Below are 14,552 nucleotides of genomic sequence, written 5' to 3'. Positions count from 1 at the left end.
AAATTGGAGGATTGGGCCAAAAGAAATCTGAGGTTCAACAAGGACAAGTGCAGAGACTTGCACTTAGGAAGGAAGAATCCCATGCACCGCTACAGGCTGGGGACCAACTGGCTAAGCAGCAGTTCTGCAGAAAAAGACCTGGGAATTACAGTGGACGAGAAGCTGGATATGAGTTAGCAGTGTGCGCTAGATGCCAATAAGGCCAATGGCATATTGGGCTGTATTAGTTGGAGCATTGCCAGCAGATCAAGGAAAGTGATTATTCTCCTCTGTTCGGCACTGGTGAGGCCACACCACCTGTATCGTGTCCAGCTGACAGAGACAAGCATCTACAAGATCTCTATCAAGCATTCTTAAAACTAAAATACCCACCTGCTGAAGTGAAAAAACAGATTGACAGAGCTAGACGAGTACCCAGAAGTCACCTCCTACAAGACAGGCCCAACAAAGAAAATAACAGAATACTACTAGATCCCTCACTCTCACAGATCTTGGGAGACAGACCTGTCCTCGCTTACAGACAACCCCCCAACCTGAAGCAAATACTCACCAGCAACCACACACTACACAACAAAAACACTAACCCAGGAACCTATCCTTGCAACAAAGCCCGATGTCAACTCTGTCCATGTCATCATAGAACCTAATCACACCAGGGGCTCGTTCACCTGCACATCTACCAATGTGATATATGCCATCATGTGCCAGCAATGTCCCTCTGCCATGTACATTGGTCAAACCGGATAGTCTCTACGCAAAAGAATTAATGGACCACAAATCTGCCATCAGGAATCATAATACCTAAAAACCAGTGGGAGAATACTTTAACCTGTCTGGTCATTCAATGACAGATCTGCGGGTGGCTATTTTACAACAGAAAAGCTTCGAAAACAGACTCCAACGAGAAACTGCTGAACTTGAATTGATATGCAAATTAGACACAATCAATTTAGGTTTGAATAAAGACTGGGAATGGCTGAGCCATTACAAACATTGAATCCATCTCACCATGTAAGTACTCTCACACTTCTTATCAACCTGTCTGTACTGGGCTATCTTGATTATCACTTCAAAAGTGTTTTTTTTCCCTCTTACTTAATTGGCCTCTCAGAGTTGGTAAGACAACTCCCACCTGTTCATGCTGTGTGTGTGTGTGTGTTCCATTCTATGCATCCGAAGAAGTGGGATGTAGTCCACGAAAGCTTATGCTCAAATAAATTTGTTAGTCTCTAAGGTGCCACAAGTACTCCTGTTCTTTTTGCAGATACAGACGAACATGGCTGATACTCTGAAACAAGAAGAAATTGTAGAAATTGTTGTAGACTCCTGGGGAGGTCTAGGTTGGATATTAGGAAACACTATTTCACTAGGAGGGTGGTGAAGCACTGGAATAGGTTACCTTGGGAGGTGGTAGAATCTCCATCCTTAGAGGTTTTTAAGGCCCGGCTTGACAAAGACCTGGCTGGGATGATTTAGTTGTCCTGCTTTGAGCAGGGGATTGGACTAGATGACCTCCTGAGGTCTCTTCCAATCCTAATCTTCTATGATTCTATAACATTTTGAATAAGTATGTGTAATAACTGAATCTTCAATTGAAAGTTTAGTCCTATTGAGGAAGTCAAGTAAGCAAAAAGGCTGCTGCAGTAAGGCTCTAAAAAGTTGCTAAAATTTGATCATGAAGTATTATTTTTATTGCAGTGGGAAGTGGTGGTATATAGTATGCTATTATCCTAATGTTTTTTTCAAAGGAATGCATTAGCAACTTGTAATGCAACAGGAAGCTGGTGCCATCACACATTATATTGAAGTCTCCAGAAATGAGCTTGGTTTGAAATACACAGCCTTCTCAGAGGGATTTCCTGATGGCTCCAAGCACTGGACCTAGAGCTCAAAACATTAATCTTGAGGGGGAGTTAAACCCTGAAATCAAGCATTCTTAAAACTACACTATCTGCCTGCTGAAGTGAAGAAACAGATTGACAGAGCCAGAAGAATACCCAGAAGTCACCTACTCCAGAACAGGCCCAACAAAGAAAGTAACAGAACACCACTAGCCGTCACCTTCAGCCCCCAGCTAAAACCTCTCCAGCGCATCATCAAGGATCTACAACCTATCCTGAAGGCCAATCCCTCCCTCTCACAGATCTTGGGAGACAGGCCAGTCCTCGCTTACAGACAGCCCCCCACCTGAAGCAAATACTAACCAGCAACCACACACTACACAACAAAAACACTAACACAGGAACCTATCCTGGCAACAAAGCCCATTGCCAACTCTGTCCACATATCTATTCAAGGGTCACCATCATAGGACCTAATCACATCAGCTACACCATCAGAGGCTCGTTCACCTGCACATCTACCAATGTGATATGTGCCAGCAATGCCCCTCTGCAATGTACATTGGCCAAACCGGACAGTCTCTACGCAAAAGAATAAATGGACACAAATCAGACGTCAAAAATTATAACATTCAAAAACCAGTCGGAGAACACTTCAACCTCCCTGGTCACTCAATTACAGACCTAAAAGTCACAATACTCCAACAAAAAAACTTCAACAGACTCCAATGAGAAACTGCAGAAAGGGAATTAATTTGTAAACTGGACACCATTAAAGTAGGCTTGAATAAAGACTGGGATTGGATGGGTCATTACACAAAGTCAAACTATTTCCCCATGCTAATTTCCCCCCCCCCCGACTGTTACTCACACCTTCTTGTCAACTGTTGGAAATGGGCCATCCTGATCATCACTACAAAAGTTTTGTTTTTTTCTCCTGCTGATAACCTACCTTAATTGATTAGTCTTGTTATAGTTGGTATGGCAACACACTGTGTGTGTGTGTGTGTGTGTGTGTGTGTGTGTATATATATATATATATACATGGATATATATATATTCCATTGCATGCATCCGATGAAGTGGATTTTAGCCCACGAAAGCTTATGGCTAAATACATTTTAGTCTCTAAGGTGCCACAAGTACTCCTCATTGCTTTTTGCTGATACAGACTAACATGGCTCTGGAACACAGTATGTCTTGATGTCATGTATGGAAGTAGAGCATTGCTACCAATAGGTAAATGAAAGGAAGGAAAGAGAAGAGAGAGAGAACAGGGAGAAGAATAACTCTAAAGTGTTGGCTAGGGAGAGAAGAGAGACTCCAAATAAGGAATGTGGTGGGGCACCAAAGAGAAGAAAGGCATCAAACTGGGTAAGGACAAAAATAAAATACAATGTATGAGAATCTGCCAGACAGAGTAGTATTTTCTAAGCTTCATCCCATATATTGCTTTGAAAGTATACCTGTTTGATCTGTTCTCTTAAGATTTCAGAATAAAATACCACTTGACTTCCCTACGAAGCACACATTGGCAACATTTGCAGTGACCAGCATTTCATCTTCCACATGTTGGGACTTATGCACTGACCTCTTCTCCTCCAAATGTTTGGAGATTGCAGAATGTAATGTCAAACTTCCTCGACCCATCTCTAATATTTGCCTTGTGCCTTTTATCTAAGGATTGCCAATTACTTTTTTTTTTTTTTTTAAAGGATTTTAGTGTCCATGACAACACAGGACTGATAACACTTCTCAGAATTAGGCACAGCAGAGAAAGACACTTCATATTTACATAAGAATGGCCGTACTGGGTCAGACCAAAGGTCCATCTAGCCCAGTATCCTGTCTAGCGACAGTGGCCAATGCCAGGTGCCCCAGAGGGAGTGGACTAACAGGCAATGATCAAGTGATCTCTCTCCTGCCATCCATCTCCATCCTCTGACAAACAGAGGCAAGGGACACCATTCTTTACCCATCCTGGCTAATAGTCATTAATGGACTTAACCACCATGAATTTATCCAGTTCTCTTTTAAACACTGTTATACTCCTAGCCTTCACAACCTCCTCAGGTAAGGAGTTCCACAAGTTGACTGTGCGCTGCGTGAAGAACTTCCTTGTATTTGTTTTAAACCTGCTGCCTATTAATTTCATTTGGTGACCCCTAGTTCTTGTATTATGGGAATAAGTAAATAACTTTTCCTTATCCACTTTCTCCACATCACTCATGATTTTATATACCTCTATCATATCCCTGCTTAGTCTCCTCTTTTCCAAGCTGAAGAGTCCTAGCCTCTTTAATCTCTCCTCATATGGGACCCCTAATCATTTTAGTTGCCCTTTTCTGAACCTTTTCTAGTGCCAGTATATCTTTTTTCAATGAGGAGACCACATCTGTATGCAGTATTTGAGATGTCGGCGTACTATCAATTTATATAAGGACAATAATATATTCTCAGTCTTATTCTCTATCCCCTTTTAATGATCCCTAACATCCTGTTTGCTTTTTTGACCGCCTTTGCACACTGCATGGACATCTTCAGAGAACTATCCACGATGACTCCAAGATCTTTTTCCTGATTTGTTGTAGCTAAATTAGCCCCCATCATATTGTATGTATAGTTGGGGTTATTTTTTCCAATGTGCATTACTTTACATTTATCCACATTAAATTTCATTTGCCATTTTGTTGCCCAATCACTTAGTTTTGTGAGATCTTTTTTAAGTTCATCACAGTCTGCTTTGGTCTTAACTATCTTGACTATTTCTCTAGTTCTGACCCGCAGCAACCTTTTGATCCGGACTTGGTCCAATTTTAAAAGAAGTTTTCTTGAAGAAATCATGCTACATTATGCCAGATGTTGTTGTGATGTCAATGAAAAGACTAGGATCACTTCAACTGAAACCTAAATCAGATTAAAAAGTCATCATGAAAACAAAGGGCCTGTTCTTGCAATTCTTACTCAAGCAAAACTCCCACTGAAGTCAATAACAGAGGATTTTCATACATCAAAAACTTATTTAAATAATACTGAGATTATAACAAATATAAAAGCAAGGTTGTGCCACACTGAGTGAATGATGACAGAGATCTCATATCAAACTTTCATACCACATGTGCAGTAGTCTCTGGGCATTGAAGTCAATGGGAGTTTTACCTGAGTAAGGACTGCCGGTTTAGTCCCCATGCTAGATTGATAAGAGTATTGTTTCTGACATTAGAATCAGCTAAGGGTAACAGACAATAACATGGCTGATTACTAAAGTAGAAGATGCAAATTCTTTCACATTTCTATGCATTAAAAAGACTTAGAATTACTGAATTTTAATATAAAATACAATGAAGTGTATCAAATAAGATTCCCTATCATGCTTTATAATAATGAATTGCAATGTGCACATTCAGAGGACAAAAAATGGCTTTAAAGAGCCCTTGCCTCACAAGGTTGAGAAAATATTATTTTACCAAATCTCTTAAGTCTCCTGTATCTTTTTTACATATTTCCTTTCTCTTCTAATTATTACCATACACATGTCTCTGGACTGTGACCTCACTAAAACCAGTTAGGCGGAAGGTGGCTGAGTAGGATTGCACTAGTGAATGCTTTTGTGTTTATATAAGCAATCAGCTATAATGTGGAGGGAAATATACAAGTGTATGAGAGTTTATGTGGGGTTTTGGTGAAACGTTGTTTTGTAGAGTTTTTTGCTAACTGGTAAGATTCCCCTTTCCACATGCCCCTTCAGTTGCATGTATCAGCCAGAGTTTCAAGTATTCAGCACCCTCTATTTGAGCTCTTTTGAAAATGTAGTTCTACTATCATTTGGGCACCTAAATGAAGTGGCTAGGTTTTCAAAGGAGCTCAGTGTCAGGCAGCTCCCATGCAGAATAACGGTTCTTTTGAAAATACATGCACTTTAAATATAGGTAAAAATCATCTAAACTCGTTTACTTATGATGCATTTATTTAACTCCAGTGTGTGTGCATGGAAGGGCTACTGCTGAATGACTACACAAGAGTTAAACACAATATTTACCTATTTCAGCCTTGTCAGGAAGAGGATGATGAACAAAAATGCAGACCCAAATGTTTTTTCCAATTGTAATTATAAATCAATAAAATAAAAACATATTATATTATTGAGCCACTAATTCAGCTCCAATTTATTCCAAAAGGTTGGGGCATGTTTGATCCTTCATTAGCAAACTGTATGATTATATAAAAGTGTGACCGCCTATATCAAATATTTAAAATGGGAAAAGTATTTTAAAATAGTTTTTTAGTATAAGACAGTGCAATTTTTAAAATTGATTTTGAAATTATACTTGATTTTCATTTTTTCTTCCATAATAAGATTTTAAGAACCTGTTGACATCTGTAGACTTAGTTGACTTGGATAATAATCACATTTTCAGCACATAGTCTCTGCAATTTGCGAATTTTCTGGCATTTACTCTGCTGCCAGCTGTTGTTCCTGTTCTTATTGACATGAACATGGATCACCAAAATCAGTACCAGGAGCTTTCAAATAAATTACTTATATGACTATGCTTACTGTTTTCTTTTTTTAGGAGTAATTAATGTAAAACATCCTATGCCACTTTTATCCATCAGATACCCATTGCCATGAGGGAAATGGCAGCCAATAGCAGGACTAGTTTGAGAAGTTAGCCTCCCTGCCCAATATTTGTATTCAACTAAAGGTTCTCTGTGCAATTACTGCAAGAAGGGTGAAGTCACAACCTTTGTAGTTTTCCCTGGTCACCAGCTAATTGCCCAGTTATGACTTTTAGCTGAAACCAGTTAGATGCCTCCCTTGTGTTATAATGCATGCACCTTTTTATTCATTTGTCTGTTATATCAAATTACTGTTGTTATCCAAATGATCCACGATGCCTATTTTGTTGGATATTGTGCATGCAGTGCAACAAGACTGCTGACATAACATGCTCTGAAAATATAGTGAATCAAATGCACAACAAATAAAAAGATTTGGTATGATTTTGTATTCACTGACGAGTGAACAGCTTTCTACATGAATTAAAAGTTGCAATACTATTTTACTATGCTATACTGTCAACATTATTCTATCCAAATTGGTTACTTTCATACGTTTACCATCAGACAGAGATGAACGTTATATTTTTGTTTTGAATAATCTGTACTATAGAGAGAGCCTTTTCCGTGAGGAATTATCTTTTCTAAACTCAAATAGTTAGCACACATTTGCATTGCCAATAGATGGCAACATAACCCTTCAGGAGATACTATCAGCTACTTACTGATTTAGCATTAATGTAATTATCTTGATATAAGTTATTTCTGAGTAAATGTTGTTCTGGTACATTTTCCGGAGTTCTATCATTATTTTACTGCTATATACTTAGAAAAGGATGGGGATGGGGCAGGGGATATAAGGTTGCTGTATATTTAGACATATAGTACTATGATAAACTTATTTTTATCTTGTCTATACAGAAGTATATTGTCCAGTCCCAATGTACTGATTTATGAGCTATAATCTTGAAACATGCCATTTGGTAAACCTTGTACCATATTCATAAATATTTAAATTGAAAAGAATAACAGTTTGCTTGTGAGAGTAACACAAATTGATAAAGACAAGGAAATGTAAACTAAAAGTTGATAGAGTACTTTATCTAAACTTGCCCCTTTGCTCAACCTAGAGATCACTGCATGTATGGTACAGTATGTGAGACTGCATGGCGAACAGAGATGTCTGTCACATGTAACCTCGGTGAAGCTCCTGCTTTGTTATTTATGTCAAAAATGTATAGTCCCAAAACTACAGTTCTGGTATTGTTGAATCCTGTCATATTCTTTAAAGAAAACGAAATGAATCCGTAAAAGTGGAATATTAATTATGGCCTGGTAATTTGGGATTAGATTAGCAAACTAATTTAGCAAACTAAATTCATACATGATAAAATGGGTATGTGCATTTTGCAATAACTTTGTATAGTATCTTCTCTAGGTCTGAACTTTACTGAGATATCTTTCACACTGTGAGAGAGCATGCAGAGACTTCTTGGGGAAAAAAAAACATCCTTGAATGGCACTTAAGGTTGGCAGTTGCTGGGGGCTCTCTACTGAGATGCAGACTGTGTTAGACAAGTAGGCAATCAGATCAGCACAAGCACAGCTAGAAGCCAGCCAATAAGTTTTTTCCATTCTTGATTTTTTTGGGGGGGCTGCTTTGGGGCATAGGGCAACAGAAGTTGGTAAAACAGATCTCCCCATCAAATGCTTCTACCTACTTCCATCATCAAGATTGCCCTGTCCTCCACAAACACACTTCTGTTTTGTCCCTGTGGCTGGATAAATATATATTTATGACTATTATTCAATACAAAAAGTGATAAATTGTCAAATATCTACTGTTTTGATTATTTCAATAAGTACGTTAGAAACATTGACAAATCCCCTATCTAGAGGCTTGGAGCACTTAGCCCTTTTTTGTACCACGAATCCACTTTTTTTAACTATGGTTCTTTAGAATGCCACCTACAGCTCTAATTAATCAATACATTCTAGGAAGTGTGTCCTCATCCTCCAGATTGTTATCAGTTGAGATAGTTGAATAGCATTTTGTGTTAAGCAAGCCCATTGCTTGACTGGACATTGCACTAGACTCAGGAGTTCTCAACCTTTTTCTTTCTGAGGCCCTCCCAACATGCAATACAATCTCCACGGCCCACCTGTGTCACAACAACTATTTTTCTGCATATGAAAGCCAGGGCCGAAGTTAAGGGGTAGGAAGCAGTGCAGTTGCTCGGCCCCACAACAGGGGCACTGCAAAGCTAAATGCTCAGGCTTCAGCTTCAGCCTTGGGTGGTGGGGCTCAGGGTCCTGGGCTGCAGTCCCTTGCAGTGGGGCTTTGGCTTTCTGACCTGGGCCCTAGAGAATCTAAGGCCTGCCATGCTTGGCGGCCCCACTGAAACCTGCTTGTGCCCCCCCTCCCCCCCTACGGGGCCCTGGACCCCTGGTTGAGTGACTACAGGTATGATTCTGTGCCCATTGAAGTAATGGAAAATCTCCCGTTAACTTCAGTGGTTCAGTATCAGGTCTTAGCAGCCTTTCCATTCAGGGCTGGCTGGAAAAGAGATTTTGGGGAGGGGGGGGGGGAAGAGAGAGCTTTTTTTTTTTTTTTTTTTTTTAATTTCTTGCTCTTAATCACGCAGCACTTGAAGCTGGGTCTTCCACCTCCAAGGTGAATGCCGTAATCACCTGGCTTTTATAGGGTTGGGTCTCATACTCATTCTCTTTATTTTTGAAATGAAATTCTGTCCAGGACGTGAGAAACCAATTTTGACAAATTGGCATTTTCTGATGGAAAAAAAGCTCTGTTGGAAAAATTCCCAACCTGCTCTATCTCCATTGACTTCACTTGGTGCAGGATCAGAATCATATTGTGTAAGATAAGAATCCTCTGGCAGAGGAAAAAATTAGATGACACTAGAGTGGTGTGTTTTTTTTATTATTATTTCTCTGATTCAGAAGATATTCCTGTATTAAACACACTATCCTGCAGAAGGCACTACAGCCAAAAATTGTACTATAGTGTTTCAGTCTTTGCTTGTAGCATGTAAAGGAATTGTCAAATTACAAAATTAATATTTTAAAGTGAAAAATATTTGTTAGCTACGAGAGATGTGCCAGGTAGTGGGACAGTTGAAAAGAGAGAACCAAGAATAGGGAGCCAAACAAGAGAAACTGTGTTCCAGAAAAGCAAGGAAACTTGAAAGAAAAAGAGCCAAAGTTAGTTAAACCACTGTATGTAATAGTTACAAAATTAAAGTAAAAGCTCAGGCTGCTTTTTGTTTTTAAAATCTGATTTGCATTGTTTTTTTTTTTCTTTTGTAATTACATTTGCCTAAAAACAATTTATGAAGGATTTAAGGGTATTTCCAGAGAAACAATTTATGATCAACATTTTCTGTTTAATGTAGATTCTTATATACTATGCTCATCACCATAGTATCTGTGCACTTTCCAGCAGTGCAGTAAGTGATATGACTAACATCTGTCACGTGTTGTTTGTTTTCTCATCCTTTCCCCAGGGAGAGAAGTGTATGAAATCGAGTGTTTTGTTTTTGGTAGGATTTTTTTTTTTTTAAATATACATAGTGATATGTGTTTGAGAGAGAAAGGAAAGTCAAAGTAACATGCTTTGCACTTGGGATGGAAGCTAGTGAAGTGTGTAATAGTCCTTAGTTCCTGAGAGAGATCGTTCCACAGTCTCAGACGAGCCCCCTTCTGTTGCCTGCCCAGATAAGTTTTACTCTTATTAAAGAGAGTTCAATTGTGCCCAAGCAGCAAAGTTATTGACCAGTCTTGGTCTTAGACAGTCTTTTAGATACCATGGGTCCAGGCTATGGAGCACCTTTGAAGATAAGGAATGAGATCTTGAACTTGATTTGGTATTCAATGGAAAACCAGAATAGAGAGTGGAGGATAGGTATGATATGTTTGCAGTAGCCCGTGTTGCTGGAGAGGCATGTTACAGCGTTCTGTACTAGTTGGAGACTCCTAAGTGTTGAAGGCTTTGTGCCCAGGTATATTTTATTGCAGTAGCCCAGCCAAGAGGTGACAAAGGCATGAGTAACAGAAGCCAAATCATTGTCCCTCAGGCGTCTCCTAGCCAACCAGAGATGATCATAAGCATTCTGCACAGATACTGCTATGTGAATACTTAGCATCAGCGAGGAACCCAAGAGTACTCTTACATTTAAAGACCAAATTGACCAACTGTGAGTGTATATCTTCAACCAAAGGAGACAACACCATGCTTGAAAACTCTTCAAAATACTTTCCCCAGCCCACCAGTATCACTTTTGTCTTGTTCAGTTTCAGCCAGCTGTTCTTCATCCATGAGATGATTTTGGTCATCTTAGTGGTCTGAGTGTGGTCGTATGTGGTGAAGGATAGGTAGAGTTGTATGTTGTCTGAATATTGCTGACACTTGTGTTAGTGTTGTCTGACAATTTTTCATAGATTCATAGAATATAGGACTGGAAGGGACCTCGAGAGGTCATAGAGTCCAGTCCCCTGCCCGCATGGCAGGACCAAATACTGTCTAGACCATCCCTGATAGACATTTATCTAACCTAACCTTAAATATCTCCAGAGACGGAGATTCCACAACCTCCCTAGACAATTTGTTCCAGTGTTTAACCACCCTGACAGTTAGGAACTTTTTCCTAATGTCCAACCTAGACCTCCCTTGCTGCAGTTTAAACCCATTGTTTCTGGTTCTATCCTTAGAGGCTAAGGTGAACAAGTTTTCTCCCTCCTCCTTATGACACCCTTTTAGATACCTGAAAACTGCTATCATGTCCCCTCTCAGTCTTCTCTTTTCCAAACTAAACAAACCCAGTTCTTTCAGCCTTCCTTCAGAGGTCATGTTCTCAAGACCTTTAATCATTCTTGTTGCTCTTCTTTGGACCCTTTCCAATTTCTCCACATCTTTTTTAAAATGCGGCGCCCAGAACTGGACACAATACTCCAGCTGAGGCCTAACCAGAGCAGAGTAGAGCGGAAGAATGACTTGCTAACAACACACCTGTTAATGCATCCCAGAATCATGTTTGCTTTTTTTGCAACAGCATCACACTGTTGACTCATATTTAGCTTGTGGTCCACTATAACCCCTAGATCCCTTTCTGCCGTACTCCTTCCTAGACAGTCTTTTCCCATTCTGTATGTGTGAAATTGATTTTTCCTTCCTAAGTGGAGCACTTTGCATTTGTCTTTGTTAAACTTCATCCTGTTTAACTCAGACCATTTCTCCAATTTGTCCAGATCATTTTGAATTATGATCCTGACATTATTTCACCTAGGTTTGCATGTGAATTTTGAAAAGGACCAGAGAGAGGATTGATCCTTGTGGACTCCACAAGTGAGGGCTCTGGTGGTAAAGATACAGGTTCTCTTCACTACTTATTGGGTGCATCCTGCCATGAAGGACTCAAACTATCTTAGTGTGTTGCCCTGGACCCCTGCCACCACTCTCAGGTGATATAACAGTATCTCATGGGTCAACAGCACTGAATGTTTTTGAGAAGTCCAGGAGAATAGATATCTGTCCTCTATCCACTAATAGCAGATCACCATCAGTGCCACTAAAGCAGTTTCCATCCCATATCCTGGCTTTAAACCAGAATATTAGCTTAAATTAGATAGACTTAGAGTTGACCTTTGGCTACCTTCTTTATGGACTTGCTTGGGAATGGGAGGTTTGTCATTGGGCAGTAATTGGCTAAAATGGATATACCCAAAATAAGTTTTGTCAGTGCTGGTTAGACTATTGCATATTTAAAGGAGGAAGGGGAGATTCCTTCTCTGAATGAGGAGTTAGCTATTTCAGTTAGGAGTGGTACTAATTGTTCATGATTCTTTCACAAGCCAGGAAGGGCCTGGGTCAGATTAACAAGTCTTGGGTTGAGATTCTGTTGGGTGTCCAGAACTACTTGATGAGTAAATGTATTGAACTTTGGGAATGCAGATGGCCGGTTGGTTGGTGGGTATAGACAGATTGGATCCATGATGTTGAGAAGGCTTCCCAAATGTGCATGATTTTTTCAGTGAAGTAGGATGAGAGTTCTTTGTTGCATTTGGTGCTGGGTTTTGATGCAGGTTGTAGTGTACAGGATTGATGAATTAGTTTACCATCCTGGATAGCGACTTGGGGTGGGATTTGGCAGCTTCAGTGGAATCCGATAAGGTTTTCTTGGTCTACAGTATGGTCTCTGCATAGGCTTTGAGGAATTCACTTATGTGCTGTCCATATTAGCCTTTGTTTTATGTGCTAAAGTTTATGCCCCTATCTCTCCACCCAGCACCAGGTGTCAGAAAACCAAGGAGATCTGTTTGGGCAATAGGGAGGAAGGAGCCATTTGGAGGCTAGCATATTGATGATCAAGATTATCGTACAATGATAATGATCGACCAGTTCCTTGGCACCTTGTCCTGTAGTGGAGTGTGTTTCTTTAGCAAGCTTTGGAATGTGCTGGAGTCTGAGTCTTCATGGTCAATTCAGGATCATTGGTGTGTCGTATTGGTTAGGCACTGGAATGTGTCTGGCCACTGCCTTAATGTCCAAGACAGTGCAGTGGTTGCAGGTTCCTCAATCTTGACATGTCGGCCAAAGACCAGGTCTGGGGTGTGACTGGTTGTGTGGTTTGGACTAGAGATATCTTGTGAAATTCCCAGGGAGGCAAATGAGGAGATGGGATATTAGCATCTGTAGCTTGTCAATATGTATGTGTTTAAAATCTCCTGTGACAATTCTGCAATATTTAACCCCCATTGCAGAGACGGTATCAGTGAGCTACTTTAGAAATTCTGTGGTCTGTTGTGATCTGGAAATAAGCATAATATATAGTTGGCTTTGGCTGTATTTTCTGAATAATGAATTTGCCATCTCATCTGAGGCACCTGTCTTGGATTTGATGTTTGCAGAAAAGATGAATGTGATGCTTCCTTCTTATCCTGTTTGGGTCTGTGAAGTATTGAGTATCCTTCGGGGATGAAATGGGCTAGCACAGGGTTCAAAATGTCAGCCAGGCAGGTCTAAGTGATTCAGGCTATAATGGATGCTTCGTTGCTGATGAATTCATGTCTTATATGATTGTTTTGTTTTTGTTAGTGGAGTTGATTAGCATCAATTTTAGTTTGCATCACTTTGTGTTGTCTCTTTTTGGCCCATGCTGAAGTAGTATTCCTGTGCAGTGTATAGGTGTTAGATATCTGGAATTTGTTTTCTTGTGGCTGTTTTTCTGTTATCTTAGACAGTTCCTCACAACTTGAACTGTGATAGTGACACAGCAGATTGTGCCATGGGATGATTTCAGTGGAAGAACAGTTATCTGGGTCAGCAGGTACCACGGGAAAGGCTTGTCTGTTGAATACCTTTTTGAACTGTAACATGGTTGAGTCCAGATTTTGATTATGCATAGAGAAATCATCAACAAAAAAGAAAACAGCATTAATAAACATAGCCAAAAGTGCCATTCCTGAGCATTTTCCCTATGCATATACTCCACCCTTCATTGTTCCAGAATATCATGTATGCTATTCAGTCAGGTGTTTCTTGCATGAAGAACAGAGTCTGTCATGGCAATATTCCAGCATACCTCTCATCCTGTTAAGTTTCAAGTGTTAAATAGGGGATGCTATAAATGCTAGTGGTAGGAGGGAGAAATTCACTTTTTATTCAGTCTAGCTCACAATTTCTTATATGAAATTATACCTGTCATACACACAGTTAACATAATGAAGCCAGAATAGGTGAGATATCTTAATAAAACACATAGTTTTTACTAGATGTAAAGACAACATTTAAGAAGGCTACAGTGAGTAATGTGTAAATTTACACATTTGAAGAAATTTTTTATAAAATGCATGATGATATTAGGTATATTTTTAGTTACAGATATACAGACTCTTCCTTTATCATGGTACCCAAAACTGTTATATAACCCCCATAAAAATGTAACCAATTTGGCCTCCTGGTTTGGTCTGTGTCTGGACTCAAATTAAAGGCTATATTTACCATTTAAAAATGTCTAGAAAGAAAAAAAATAATCACTTTCCATAAATATTACCCAAAATTGCCAATCCCTGAGCATTTTTTTTCTATCCTTCATCCCACCTCACAGTTCCAAAATGAAAACAGGGAAAGACAAT

Source organism: Malaclemys terrapin, chromosome 5, assembly GCF_027887155.1.
Source record: "Malaclemys terrapin pileata isolate rMalTer1 chromosome 5, rMalTer1.hap1, whole genome shotgun sequence".
Taxonomy (NCBI): Eukaryota; Metazoa; Chordata; order Testudines; family Emydidae; genus Malaclemys; species Malaclemys terrapin.
The sequence above is the reverse complement of the archived record's forward strand: the minus strand, read 5'-3'. Positions refer to the sequence as shown.